This window comes from Balaenoptera acutorostrata, chromosome 10, assembly GCF_949987535.1.
Source record: "Balaenoptera acutorostrata chromosome 10, mBalAcu1.1, whole genome shotgun sequence".
Taxonomy (NCBI): domain Eukaryota; kingdom Metazoa; phylum Chordata; class Mammalia; order Artiodactyla; family Balaenopteridae; genus Balaenoptera; species Balaenoptera acutorostrata.
The window spans coordinates 92,836,736-92,851,142 of record NC_080073.1 but is presented as its reverse complement, the minus strand read 5'-3'; the positions used below and the strand labels follow the sequence as shown (position 1 = coordinate 92,851,142).

General features: G+C 37.1%; 1 long non-coding RNA gene across 1 annotated transcript in view; it reads left to right on the top strand.

Moving 5' to 3' along the window:
• Window positions 1-14,133, top strand: part of LOC103009887 (uncharacterized) — a 165,162-nt gene extending 151,029 nt beyond the window's left edge. The window contains exon 4 of the long non-coding RNA XR_452461.2: window positions 14,052-14,133. This is a non-coding gene — a long non-coding RNA (uncharacterized LOC103009887). The remainder of the gene's footprint in view (window positions 1-14,051) is intronic.
• Window positions 14,134-14,407: the final 274 nt, after the last annotated feature.

The following is a 14,407-nucleotide window of genomic DNA, read 5'->3' as shown; positions in this document are numbered from 1 at the left end:
CACAATTTGTGTGGAAGCACAAAAGACCCCGATTAGCCAAAGCAATCTTGAGAAACAAAAACGGAGCTGGAGGAATCAGGCTTCCTGACTTCAGACTATACTACAAAGCTACAGTAATCAAGACAGTATGGTAGTGGCACAAAAGCGGAAATATAGAGCAATGGAACAGGATAGAAAGCCCAGAGATAAAGCCACGCACATATGGTCACTTTATCTTTGATAAAGGAGGCAAGAATATACAGTGGAGAAAAGACAGCCTCTTCAATAAGCGTTGCTGGTAAAACTGGACAGCTACATGTAAAAGAATGAAATTAGAACACTTCCTAACACCATACAGAAAAATAAACTCAAAATGGATTAAAGACCTAAATGTAAGGCCACACACTATCAAACTCTTAGAGGAAAACATAGGCAGAACATTCTAACACATAAATCACAGCAAGATCCTATTTGACCCACCTCCTGGAGAAATGGAAATAAAAACAAAAATCAACAAATGGGATCTAATGAAACTTAAAAGCTTTTGCACAGCAAAGGAAACCATAAACAAGACGAAAAGACAACCCTCAGAATGGGAGAAAATATTTGCAAATGAAGCAACTGACAAAGGATTAATCTCCAAAATTTACAAGCAGCTCATGAAGCTCAATATCAAAAAAACAAACAACCCAATCCAAAAATGGGCAGAAGACCTAAACAGACATTTCTCCAAAGAAGATATACAGATTGCCAACAAACACATGAAAGAATGCTCAACATCATTAATCATTAGAGAAATGCAAATGAAAACTACAATGAGACATCATCTCACACCGGTCAGAATGGCCATCATCAAAACATCTATAAACAATAAATGCTGGAGAGGGTGTGGAGAAAAGGGAACCCTCTTGCACTGTTGGTGGGAATGTAAATTGATACAGCCACTATGGAGAACAGTATGGAGGTTCCTTAAAAATCTAAAAATAGACCTACCATACGACTCCCAATCCCACTACTGGGCATATACCCTGAGAAAACCATAATTCAAAAAGAGTCATGTACCAAAATGTTCATTGCAGCTCTATTTACAATAGCCAGGACATGGAAGCAAGCTAAGTGTCCATCAACAGATGAATGGATAAAGAAGATGTGGCACATATATGGAATGGACTATTAGCCATAAAAAGAAACGAAATTTAGTTATTTGTAGTGAGGTGGATGGACTTAGAGTCTGTCATACAGAGTGAAGTAAGTCAGAAAGTGAAAAACAAATATAGTGTGCTAACACATATATATGGAATCTAAAAAAAAAAAAGAAAAATGGTCATGAAGAACCTAGGGGCAAGACGGGAATAAAGACACAGACCTACTAGCAAATGGACTTGAGGATACGGGGAGGGGGAAGGGTAAGCTGGGACAAAGTGAGAGAGTGTCATGGACATATATACACTACCAAACGTAAAATAGATAGGTAGTGGGAAGCAGCCGCATAGCACAGGGAGATCAGCTCAGTGCTTTGTGACCACCTAGAGGGGTGGGATAGGGAGGGCGGGTGGCAGGGATATGCAAGAGGGAAGAGATATGGGGACATATGTATATGTATAACTGATTCACTTTGTTATAAAGGAGAAACTAACACACTGTTGTAAAGCAATTATACTCCAATAAAGATATTAAAAAAAAAAAGAAAGATCCTTTTTCCTCCTTTCCCCACCCCGCAGTTCTCTTACATCAGCCACTAAATGATCTTCCTGTAGTTGAGGAAGCTGGCAGCCTCCAATCTGCAGCCTTTAGATAGCCAGCTAATTAAGGGGAAAGCAGGTGTGGACGGGTCTATTCAGCCTGTAAATAAGTGCCAAAAATTAAAGTTATTGGTCTGTGAGTGTTAGCAGGTGGAAGCAGTATTTTATACCTTTTATAGAGGAGGGGAAAAGGAGGGGGGTTAGAAGGCGCTAAGAGGCGGGAAGAAAAAATGACTTTTTATAACTAAAAGCTCTTCAAAAGAGAATGTGTCTACTTCTGAAACATTGTCTTGTTTGGGATTAATCCTAAAAACATATAATTGCCTGCCCTAAGGGTGTAACGTTCCCTGAGTAGGGCTCCATGAACTGTATGGCCTGGGCAAAAATAATTCATGGTCTCAAGCTGATACTGGCATAACTCATGACTGACTGCAGACATAAGTGCCTGTGTTCTTTTGTGATTTCTGTTCTCCATTTCTTACATATGCTCAAATGCCCAGAGTTCCCTATCTGCAAAGCCCCTCACTTAAATGCTGAGAAAAAAATATGATCTATTGTTGCACAACTTAATGCATTACTTAATGAAGCGATCTGGAAATAAAATTTATATGAGGAAATGAATTCCTGGGAGCGTACTTCTCCCTTTGTCATTTCTTTTTTTTCCCGATTTTTCCCCCTTTCTTTTTCCTTCCTTTGTGTTTAATAATTTATTTTAGCATTTCTTAACTGGAGGACATTTTTCAGTAGAGTGTTATGGCAGAACACCACAAAAGCATCATATATTATGCATTCAAAATACATTAATACACGGCTGAAATGCTAACCCGTACAATAGAATAATTATACTGTATCTTCATTGAAATTGTACACATGGCTTTGTGATCACGCTCATTAATTTAGGTCTAAATGAAGCAAAATTATTCTGCATGGCTGCTGAGTTAATTTATGTGATATAAGTAAAGAAAAGTTAAATAAAGTGTGATGGAAAATGAGATTGCAGCCAAGCAATTAGGTCCAGAGGAACAGGTTCACTCATCTCCCCAGGCTTGCTGGCCCCTCTTGTCTACAAAAATTATTCATGTTATTGCAAAAATTTGTTCATTTTAAGACTGTATCATGGAATGTCTTGATGGAAGTTCTGAAGCATCTTATTCACAGCTAAATTTTAGTGGGGAAGAGTAATGTACCAGTATGATGGTTGCTTTTGCTTGGAGCTATTCAAGTATCCAGGTAAAACAACACAAATTTGTCTATTGATGTGAGCCTGAACTCCTGACATAATGGGAAAAATGCTTTGCTCTAATGAGTAGTATTTTTGGGGATCTGAAAATCTTACAAGTAGAGTGCATATTGTATATTCTCTCTAGTAGACAAAGAAACTTTTTTTTAATTGAGGAGGAAAAAGTGTCACCATGATTTTTTAATAGTACAGCAATTTATGTATGATATGTCTTCGAAAAAGCTACCCCATTGCCTTCTACCTTATTTTAGCCCATTTCAAGGTTTTTCAAAGTGGTAACTAGTTTCAGTTTTGTGATCAGTGTGATAATAATTGTCTTACAAGACAGAGGAATGATTATATTTCTATATTTAGAAAAGAAACCGATTTTGAATCCAAATGCCATTTGAAAACATCCACAAAAGCCTCTATCCTTCGTTTACTTAAACTTTCATTTCTGTGAGAGAAAAGCAGATTTGATTTTTTTTAAATAGAAAAAGTTTCACTGGCCTCAGTTCTGGAGATTCAAAGACGAATAAGACAGGGCCTCTATCCTCCTGATGGTTTGAATCTAATCGACTGAAAGAAAAAAAAAAAAGAACATGTGCAAATAGCTAATAGACTCTACCACAAGCAAGGAGAGAGTTCAAACTACAATGGAGATTCTAAGAGAAATATTCAAATCCAAGTGCGAGCGGGGTGAAGACAGCCTTCATGAAGAAAATTACCTTTGATATTAACCTTGGGGGAAAGCATAGGCTCTGATAGAGAAGACATAGAGATTTGGGGCAAAGGAATAATGGGTAAGAGGTGAAGTGGTCAGGAGTTGGGGTAAGGGTCTGGAGTGTAGGATCCTGTGGGGCACTTGTAAGAAAGAAACCTAGAAAGGTAGACTGGGATAACATTGAGGGGGTTGAGGTTGGGTGAGGCACTTTTATTTCTCTTGGAGGTAGGGAAGGGGCATTGAAAGTTTGTGAGCAGCTAGGGGCTGTCAGTGATGTAAGGGCTAAATCAGAACAGGGACACTTGGGGGCAGGGAGGCTGGGAGGTCATTAGGGGATTGAGCAACTACCCAGGTAAGTGACAATTAGTGATTAAACTAGGAAAATGTCGGTGGGGATGATAATAAAGGACTATGTTGGGGCAATTTGCAGGCCCAATTGGTTGGATATTGGGGAGAAGAAAAGAAAGAAGAGAGAGATACTGGTAACTTTAACAGAAATCCAAAGGAGTTGCAGAATGTGGTAGAAAGGAAAACTCAGTTTTATACTTGTGTGTTTTGAGGTGCTTCTGGAACATTTGTAAAAGATGTGTAGCAGCCAGTTGTAAATTCAGGTTAGAGCTTCTTGGAGAACTTGAGCCTAGGGAGACACTGTAGAAGGCCAAACACGTAATATTAATAATTGAAGCCATGGGAGTAGGTGACATTGCTCAGGAATAATAAGTAGAGGTGAGACAAAAGTAAAAAGAAGACTTTAAGGGTAGATTTCTTCACTTTGGGAAAGGAGAAGAAATTGAAGGATAGAGGGGAGTAATCAGACACACAGGGGACCACGAGGATGATGTAATTCAGTGAAGTGTATGAAAGAGAGAGTTTTAAGAAGGACGAAACCAACAGGATAAAATATAGCAGAGTGGCTGAGTAGGAGGAAGACAAAGACAAAACTACCGAGTTTGGTGTTCCAAAGGTCAGTGGCTACTTCAGTGCACAGAAGGAGACAGAAAATGGACTGTAAATGCTTAGGCTCGGACGAGCAGTGGGTTGAAGGTGCTACTCTTTCAAGGTAAACAACGAATGTTGAGATCAGTCTAGAAAAAGGAATCTTTTGAAAAGATTGGATGTAAATCTTTGAGCCTTCTCTGATACATTTTTCCAGGTTATTTTCACTGAAGCCCTCTGCTCCGTGAAGCACAAGTCTCATCCCAACGGTGATTTCCCATCATTTGCTAGGATTCTGTGGAGCAGGGAAGTCATTTCATAATGGGAACCTCCTCTCATATACTGACACGAACGTCTCCCTTCTATGAAAGGACTTCATTTTCTCAGGGACACGCTGCCTTCCTGTCATGTTTCTGTAGAATAAAAAGTGGTAAAAAACTTTACCAACCTCCACTGATAAACTTGGAGGTCATGATTCTTGAATATAGCAACTCATATATCTATTGACTGTAGGGAGGTAGGAACACATTTTTTTCATGAGCTCTTCCATCCAGTGGGGCACTATGCCTCAGTCTACTTTGTACTCCTCAGATCCATTGTCTCGCAGAACCAGTTGTAAAGACGGTGTAAAGACTTTTGGTCAGAAGGAAAGAGGAAGAGAAGATAATAAAGAATTTAATGGAACAGAAAATTGCACATTCCGAATTCATTTAACAAATCTCTACTTTTTATTTTCATCATGAAGGGAGCAAATGTCCATTTCCCTCTTTCCCTTTCATTTTATTCTGCTATTGATGATGGTTTTCTTTCATACTGCTTTACTTAGTGTAGAAAATACAGTGTCAAGGATTCAAGCAAATATACAGTTAAATCTTTGTTCTCAAGATTCCAAAGATCAATGGTAATATTTTCCGGCACTAATTTTTAAACTTTAATCCTATAGAGTATTTTATTTGTCATCTCTATTCTGTGTCACATGATTTATGCAATCATTGTCTTGGCTTGAGGCACTTGAAAATAAGGTCTTTTTTTGCATATCAAGGAGTGTATGAAGTTCCAAATATTCTCGCAGATATTATGAGATCACTTGGGGGAAAAGTGCTGCCTCAGCAGAAATGCTATAGCTGTCACTGATTTGTGGAGACATCAGAGGGAAATGAAGGGAGACCAAAGACTGAATAAAGCAGTCATTTCAAGTATAAGTAATCCCAAGAACAAAGTTTTACTCATTTATAGTTTCCACAATTTTAGAGAGTTAGTGCCTGGGGTTTTTCCTTGGCCCCTTCTGTTTGTGTACAATTATCTTGAGACTGATTTTCCCGCAAATAGTATGCTCAAAAGTGGGAGTAATTCATGAGAATGTATTTATTCAGTGACTCATTAAAACTACATTCACATTTTTACTAAGCGATACAGTTTTGATTTTCTATGTGAACTGTTTGGCACAGCATTATTGACTTATATTTGCTTTGAATATTTATATTTAATGCTTATGAAGTTTTGGCCTCTATTTCCTTTAAATCATCAGTCTAACTTTAATTTTTCTTACCTTAATATAACTGCCTTCCTCTACCTCTCTCTCCTTTTTCTGTTACCTCTAGTTCCTTATCCTCTTCTTAGGAGATAGGGAACCAACCCAGTTTTACCTAAAATTAAAAACTCTTGCCTTGGAAAGCATGCTCTGCAACTACTCATGATTCCCTGTGCTGACTCATCATTCTCTCCCAGGATCTCTGCACCACCCTACATCCCTAATGGTGTCCTACCTTAACCTTTCACCCGACTCTGACTCACTTAACTCTGGCTTTAGGGCCCAGGAGTACATGGTAAGTAGTTTCTCCCTGTTATGGGTTGAATTCTGTTGCCCCAAAAGGTATGTTCAAGTCCTAATCCCAGTACTTGTGAATATGACCTTATTTCTAAATCATCTTTGTGGATGTCAGCAAGTTAAAATGAGCTCATACTGGATTAGGATGGGCCCTAGTCCAATGACTGATGTCCTTACAAGCAGAGGGAAATTCGGACACAGACACACAGGAAGAACAACATAAAGACAGAGGCAGAGATTGGAGTGATGCATCTATAAGTCAAAGAATGCCAAGGATTGCCAGCAACCACTAGAAGCTATGCAGAGGCACAGACATATCTTCCTTTACAGCCTCTAGAAGGAGTGAACCTGGCCAACACCTTGGTTTTGGACCGCTAGCTTCAAGAGATAAGAGAATAAATTTCTGTTTTTTTGAGTGACCCAATTTGTGTTAATTTGTTATAGAAGCCCTAGGAAACTAATTTACCTTTCTTTTTATATATTTTAAAAGTTACGTAGTTTTTTTTCTAGTTTAAAAAGAAAGAGAAAAAGAGGTTCTTTTTTCTTGCTTCAATTACTATGACACTTTTATTGTATTTTAGGCTTCATTGAGATAAAATTGACATATAACATTGTGTAAGTTTAAGGTGTACAATGTGATGATTTGAGACATGTATATTTTGTGAATGTTTATCACAATAAACTTAGTTAATGCATCCTTTACCTCATATAATTACAAATTTGTTGTTATGGTGAGAACATTAAAGCTGTACTCTCACAGCAACTTTCAAGTACACAATACAGTTTTGTTAACTATAGTCACCATGCTGTGTATTAGATCCCCAGAGCTTATTCATCTTATAACTGAAAGTTTGTACCCTTTGACCAACATTTCCCATTTCCCTCATCCCTAAACACCTGGCAACCATCATTCTACTCTTTGTTTCCATGCGTTTAATGTTTTTACGTTCTGTTTATAACTGAGATCATACAATATTTGTCTTTCTCTGTCTGACTTATCTCACGTAGCATAATGCTCTCAAGGTCCATCCATGTTGTTGCAAATGGCAGGATTTCCTTCTTTTTATTGCTGAATAATATTCCTGTGTGTGTGTGTGTGTGTGTGTGTGTGTATGTGTGTATCACATCGTCCATATCCATTCATCTATCAAAGGACACAGGTTGTATCCATGTCCTAGCTATTGTAAATAATGCTGCAGTGAAAATGAGAGTGCAGATATCTCTTAGAAATCCCGATTTCATCTTCTTTAGATATATACCCAAAGTGGGATTGCTGGATCACATGGTAGTTCTATTTTTAATTTTTTGAGGAAACTCCATAATGTTTTCCACAGTGGCTGTACCAATTTACACTCCTACCAACACTGCACCAGAATTTCATTTTCTCCTCATCCTGGCCAGCATTTGTTACCACTTGTCTTTTTGATAATAGCCAATCTAACAGGTGTGAGGTGTATCTCACTGTGGTTTTGATTTGCATTTCCCTGGTGGTTAATCATGTACCTTTTCATGTACTTATTGGCCATTTGTATGTCTTCTTTGGAAAAATGTCTGTTCAAGTCCTCTGCCCATTTTTTACAGTAGGTTTTTTTTGTTTTTGTTTTTTTTGCTACTGAGTTATATGAATTCCTTATATTTTGGATCTTAGCCTTTTATCAGATGTATATATGGCTTGCAAATATTTTCTGCCATTTTTCAGGTTGCCTTTTCATTTTGTTGATTGCTTTTTGATGCACAGGAGCTTCTGAGTTTGATGTAGTCCCACTTGTTAATTTTCGCTTTTATTGCTTGTGTTTTTGGTGTCATATCCAAAAAAATCATTACTAAGAACGATGTCAAGGAGCTTTTAATTTTATGTTTTCTTCTAGGAGTTTTACAGCCTTAATCCATTTCAAGTTAATTTTTGTGAATGGTGTAAGAGAAGGGTCCAATTTCATTGTTTTGAATGTGGATATCCAGTTTTCTCAGCACCATTTATTGAAGAAACTATTCTTTCCTTATTGAGTATTATTCTTGGATACCTTGTCAAATATTGGTTGAACATATATGCATGTATTTATTTCTGGGCTCTCAATTCTGTTCCATTGGTCTATATGTCTATTTTGAGGCCAGTACGATACTGTTTTGATTAATATTGCTTTGTACTTCAGTTTGAAATCAGAAAGTGTGATGCTTCCAGCTTTGTTCTTTCTCAAGATTGCTTTAGCCATTTGGGGTCTTTTTTGTTCCATGTGAATTTTAGCATTTTTTTTTCTATTTCTGTGAAATATGGCTTTGGAATTTTGATAGAAGTTGTATGTAATCTATAGATTACTTTGGGTAGTATGGACATTTAAATAATATTAACTCCTCCAATCCATGAATATGAGCTATCTTTCAATGTGTTTTTGTCTTCTTCAGTTTCTTTCTTCAACGTCTTATGGTTTCCTGTGTATAGATATTACATTTCCATGTTTAAATTTATTCCTAAGCATTTTATTATTTTTGATGCTGTTGTAAAATGGGATTATTTCCTTTATTTCTTTTCAGATAGTTCATTGTCAGTGTATAGAATCCATTGATTTTTGTATGTTCATTTTGTATCCTGAAACTTTACAATGTTTATTAAGTATTGACAGGTTTTTGTTTTGTTTTGTTTTGTTTATTTTGTGGAGTCTTCAGAATTTTCTTTATACAAGATTATGTAATCAACAAACAGATAATTTTAATCCTTTCTTTTTGATTTGGATGCCTTTTATTTCTTTTTCTTGCTTGATTGTTCTGGCTAGGACTTTCAGTATTATATTGAATAGAAGTGGTTAGCATGGGGAGCCTTGTTTTGTTCCTGATCTTAGAGGGAAAGCGTTCAACTTTTCACCATTGAGTATGATGTTAGCTATGGGTTTTTTGTATATGGCCTTTATTATGTTGAGGTACATTCCTTCTATACCCAATTTGTTGAGAATATTTATCATGAAAGGATGTTGAATTTTGTCAAATGCTTTTTCTGCATCTATTCAGATGGTCATATGATTTTTGTCTCTCATTCTAGTAATATGGTGTATCACATTTACTGATTTGCGTATACTGAAACATCTTTGCCTCCCAGGGATAAATCCCAGTTGATTGTGCTGTATTATCCTTTTAATGAGCTCTTGAATTTGGTTTCCTAGTATTTTGTTGAGAATTTTTGCATCTGTATTGATCAGGGATGTTGGCCTATAGTTTTCTTTTCTTGTAGCATCCTTATCTGCCTTTGGTATCAGGGTAATGCTGGCCTCATAAAATGACTTTGGAAGTGCTACTTTCTCTTCAATTTTTTTGGGAAGAGTTTGAGAAGAATTGGCATTAATTCTTTAAATGTTTCGTAGAATTTATCCATGAAGCCTTTTGGTCCTGGGCTTTTGTTTGTTGAGAAGTTTTGGTTACTGATTCAATCTCCTTACTTGTTATTGGTCTGATCAGATTTTCTATTTTTTCATGATTAAGACTTGGTAGGTTATGTTTCTAGGAATTTATCTATTTCTTCCAGGTTGTCCAATTTGTTGGTATGTAATTGTTCATAGTAGTCTCTTATGATCCTTTCTATTTCTGTTGTTTCAGTTGTAATGTTTCCTTTTTCATTTGTAATTTTATTTATTTGAGTTGTTGCTCTCTTTTTCTTGGTAAGTGCAACTAAAGTTTTGTCAGTTTTGTTTATCTTTTCAAAAACCCAACTCTTAGTTTCATTGATCTTTTCTATTATTTTTCTATTCTTTGTTTCATTTATTTCTGCTCTGATATTTGTTATCTCCTTCCTTCTGCTAACTTTCAGCTCAGTTTGTTCTTAGTTTTCTAGTTCCTTAAGGTATAAAGTGAGGTTGTTTATTTGAGATCTTTCTTTTATCTTAATGTAGGCATTTATCCCTATAAATGTCCCTCTCATCACTGCTTTTGCTGCAACCCATAAGTTTTGGTATGTTGTGATTTCATTTTTGTTTGATCCCAAAGCAGGATCTTCTTGGGTTGCCCCAAAAAGCTGGGGAAGCTGATTGTTCACCCTACTCTTTCTTTCCCTGTGAGGGGAACTCTTTGTAGCTAGGGAGTTTCTTCTTGTCACTGAGCAAGGCCAGGTTGGGGATGGGATGATGCAGGTAAAAATGAAACTATTTTCCTTCCCTTTTTGTGTGGTTAGTCTCAAGTTTTTTGTTTCAATATGTTATTGAAGTGTCTTAAGTAGACTCCAGAGCTCTCCAACTATGTTTTGTTTGTAAATATCTGTCTAAATATTGATCCTTGTGGGGAGATGTAGGCTGGGGTCTCTTACTCCACCATCTTGGTGACATCACTCACTATGATGCTTTTAACTAGTTACTGTGAGTCAGAATCATGGAAGCTCACAATTCAAGGGAAGGGAGCTAAGGGATTGTCTAACTAGAGTTTCATGGCAGGCAAGTGATTTGCCAATAGTCACACTGTTAGTAGTAAAGTAGAAAGAAGACAACCTGGTATGGTAGAATATACACAGATCTTGGTGTCACATAGACTTCGGTTGCAATCCATCTCTACAGCTCATTACTTATAAAAATTTTTAAACTCTTCTGGCCTTTAGTCTCCTCACTGGTAAATGGAAGAAAACCACCTGCTTCTCAGGAATATTGTATGGAAAAAGGAGTTGTCTTAGTTAATTCAGGCTGCTATAAAAAAAATAGCATAGATTGTGTGGCTTAAACAACATTTATTTCTCACAGTTCTGGAGGTTGGGAAGTCCAAGATCAGGGGGCAGCATGGTCAAGTTCTAGTGAGGGTTCTCTTCCTGGTCAGATGACGGCCTTCTTGCTGCATCCTCACAGAGAAGAGAGGGAGAGGGAAGAGAGATTGAGAGAGAGCTCTCCAGTCTCTTCTTTTAAGGGCACTAATCCCATCATGAGGGTCCTACCCTCATGACCTCATCTAAACCTAAACCTAATTACTTCCCAAAGACCCTGCCTCCCAATGCCATCACTTTGGAAGTTAGGATTTTAACACATGAATTTTGGGGTCACACACATTCATCTCATAACCTGAATAATAACTTAAAGTCCCTAAAGAAACTGGCTATGGAATACTTGACAAATGTATGTTTTCTTCTAACTTCCTCTTTCTGTCTGTAATTAGCTAGTGAAATTTTCCAGCTCTCTGTGTTGGGGCATTGCATTAGATCATTTTCTTTGTGAAGTGGTGCTGGTATCTGGTAAGTGACTGCATGTTTAAGATACCCATAGTATCCAAGGACTAGTACGTGCCAATACTCTCTTTCACTCTGGCAGTAGAAAGCTTGAAAATGGCAGTAATTGTTTTTATGTTTACAACAGTTTTTATGAATGTTTGGAGAGACAATTTTTAAGTAGCTTGTTGTACCTCTTCCCTGTTTAGAGTCACTACTGAAGCCTTACTAGAAATGGGAAGTTTGCTTGGTGTAATGGAGAGAACACTACTTTAAGTCAGTGCTTAAATCTGACAAATTTGAATCTGTACTTAGGCTTCATCAGATACAGTTTATAGTGTTTGGAATATTATTTCACCTTCATGAAGTTCAGTTTCGCCATATCTCAAATGGGGCTGAAAGTTTATTTTTAAGATCAAATGGGGTATATGTGTGTATATATCTATATATCAATGTAAGGAATTGAGGAGGGAAAGAGCTATGACAGAAAGGCAATGTTCTTGCCATATAATATGTGAAGATAAAACCCTAAGCTACTAACAGTGTAACTGTGTGCAAGTCACTCATCCCCCATGGGACCCTAATGCAATGTCTTGATTCATTTGAAATTAGTGTGTATTCACAGAATGCCTGGCCTGTTTAAGACAACATAGCTGAAATCAGAGCTCTACCTTATGTCAAGGTTTTATCCTACCAGGTGGTCTTTGAGTTAATTAGCCATCTTGAATACTGTGCAAATGTTTTTACTGAATTCTTAAAGAAAATAAGACCCCAAATATCCCACTTAGCTTGGGACTATGCAAAAAGAGTTTACTGAAGCATGTCCAGATATTTCATAACTAAGGTACTGTTTTTACCTTTATTAGCAAAGGGCAAACAGAATTCTAAGTCTACCCTCTAGTTACACCCCCTTAGTTCCCATAAAAGTCTTAGAAATGTTCCCAGTCTCAGGAAACCTTGGTATGAGAAGCTCTACTTAGAATCATTATCTTGGATAGGTAGAATGAGTTAGCTTAATCTTCATTGCATACTACCATAGGTCATGCTGTGGCAAAAGGAGGTAGCAGACACACACTTGGATGACCCCCTAATGATCACATCCTTGTGTAATCAACTCCCCTTGAGTGTGAGTGGAAGCTGTGACTTGCTTCTAACTGATAGAATATGGCAAAGGTAATAGATGTCACTCCTGTGATTATGTTATAGTATAAAAGACTGTCTTGCTGGTAGACTAGCTCTTGAGACTCTCTCTTTCTCACTGGATTTAAAGAAGTGGTCAGCCATACTGGCGGGGGGGGGGTGGTCCATGTAGCAGGAAGCTGGGGGAAGCTTTTAGGAGCTGAGGGTGACTTCCAGTTGACAACCAATTAGAATCCTGGGCCCTTGGTCCTATTGTAAGGAAATGAATTCTGCCAACAGCCTGAGCGAGCTTGGAAGTGGATTCTTCCCCAGTCCAGCTTCCAGATGAGACCACAGCTCCAGCTGACACCTTGATTACAACCTTCTGGGGCCCAGAGCTGAGGACCCAGTTAAGTTGTGCTTGGACTTGTGATCCACAGAACATATGACAAAATGATACGTATTGTTTTAAGTCTCTAAGTTTGCAGAAATTTGTTACCTAGAAATAGATAATTTATATAATAAAGTAGATATTCTATTTTATGCAATTTGCTATATATATATATTTATAATTGGAAAAATAGATTTGTATTCTATATTTAAAAATATTTTCAAGTTACTTTCTTTTTAGTATAAGAAGCAAAGAAGGCAGTAATAGTATCTTACCAAATATTATAAACCACATCTAAAGTACTATGCTTTTAAACCTGCTCTAAGCCTTTAAGTGTACAAAGCAGGTGTGAACTTTAAAAACAGTTTTCTACCCCATGTGTGTAGTCTGCTACACTAACATTTGGGGTTGGGAGGGAAAGGAGACATTATAAAATGTTCATTGATGAGTGATACACTGATTGCATATGACAACTTCCTTTCAGCAAGATGTAGTGCATTCAACCATTTTGAGTTTTATTTAGTATTTTTTCTCCCAGAAATCATTATAGATGCTTTTAGTTTGGTGACAGACAGATTGGCAAAAAAATAGATGATTGGCAAAAGTCTGGGCTCTGGAGGCCTCATGAATTAGGTATTGCCCTTGTACAGCCTCAAAGAGTTTCCACAGGCGGGAACTTGCCTTTCTTTTTCGTGAGTCCCAATATTCCTCTGGGTTAAGCCCAGGAATAGGAAGCCGGGGCCCAAGTACTAAAGTTTAATGAGCCAGTCATGCAACAACAGGAGATTTAGCTCCTCAGAGTCTGAGATGATTTCTACTTCACAGCACAAAGCCACTTAATAAGAACACATAAAACTTTGCTTCTTTTTTTTCTTCAAGAGAATGTACAGAATTTATCAGAAAAGGGAGTACAACTCAAATTCACAGAGTGTTTCTTCTTTTCAAATAGCATATCAATGAATACAAGCATACCTTGGAAAAATTGCAGGTTCAGTTTCAGATCACCACAATAAAGCGAATATCACAATAAGGTGAGTCATATGAATTTTTTGGTCTTCCAGTGCATATAAAAGTTATGTTTACACTATACTGTAGCCTATTAAGTGTGCAATAACATTATATCTAAAAAAATACATACATTAATTAAATACTACTTTATTGCTAAAAAATGCTAAGTTTCATCTGAACTTTCAATGAGTCGTAATCTTTTTGCAATAGTAACATCAAAGATTGCTGATCACAGATCACCATAACAAATACAATAATAATGAAAACATTTGAACTCTTGTGAGAATTACCAAAATG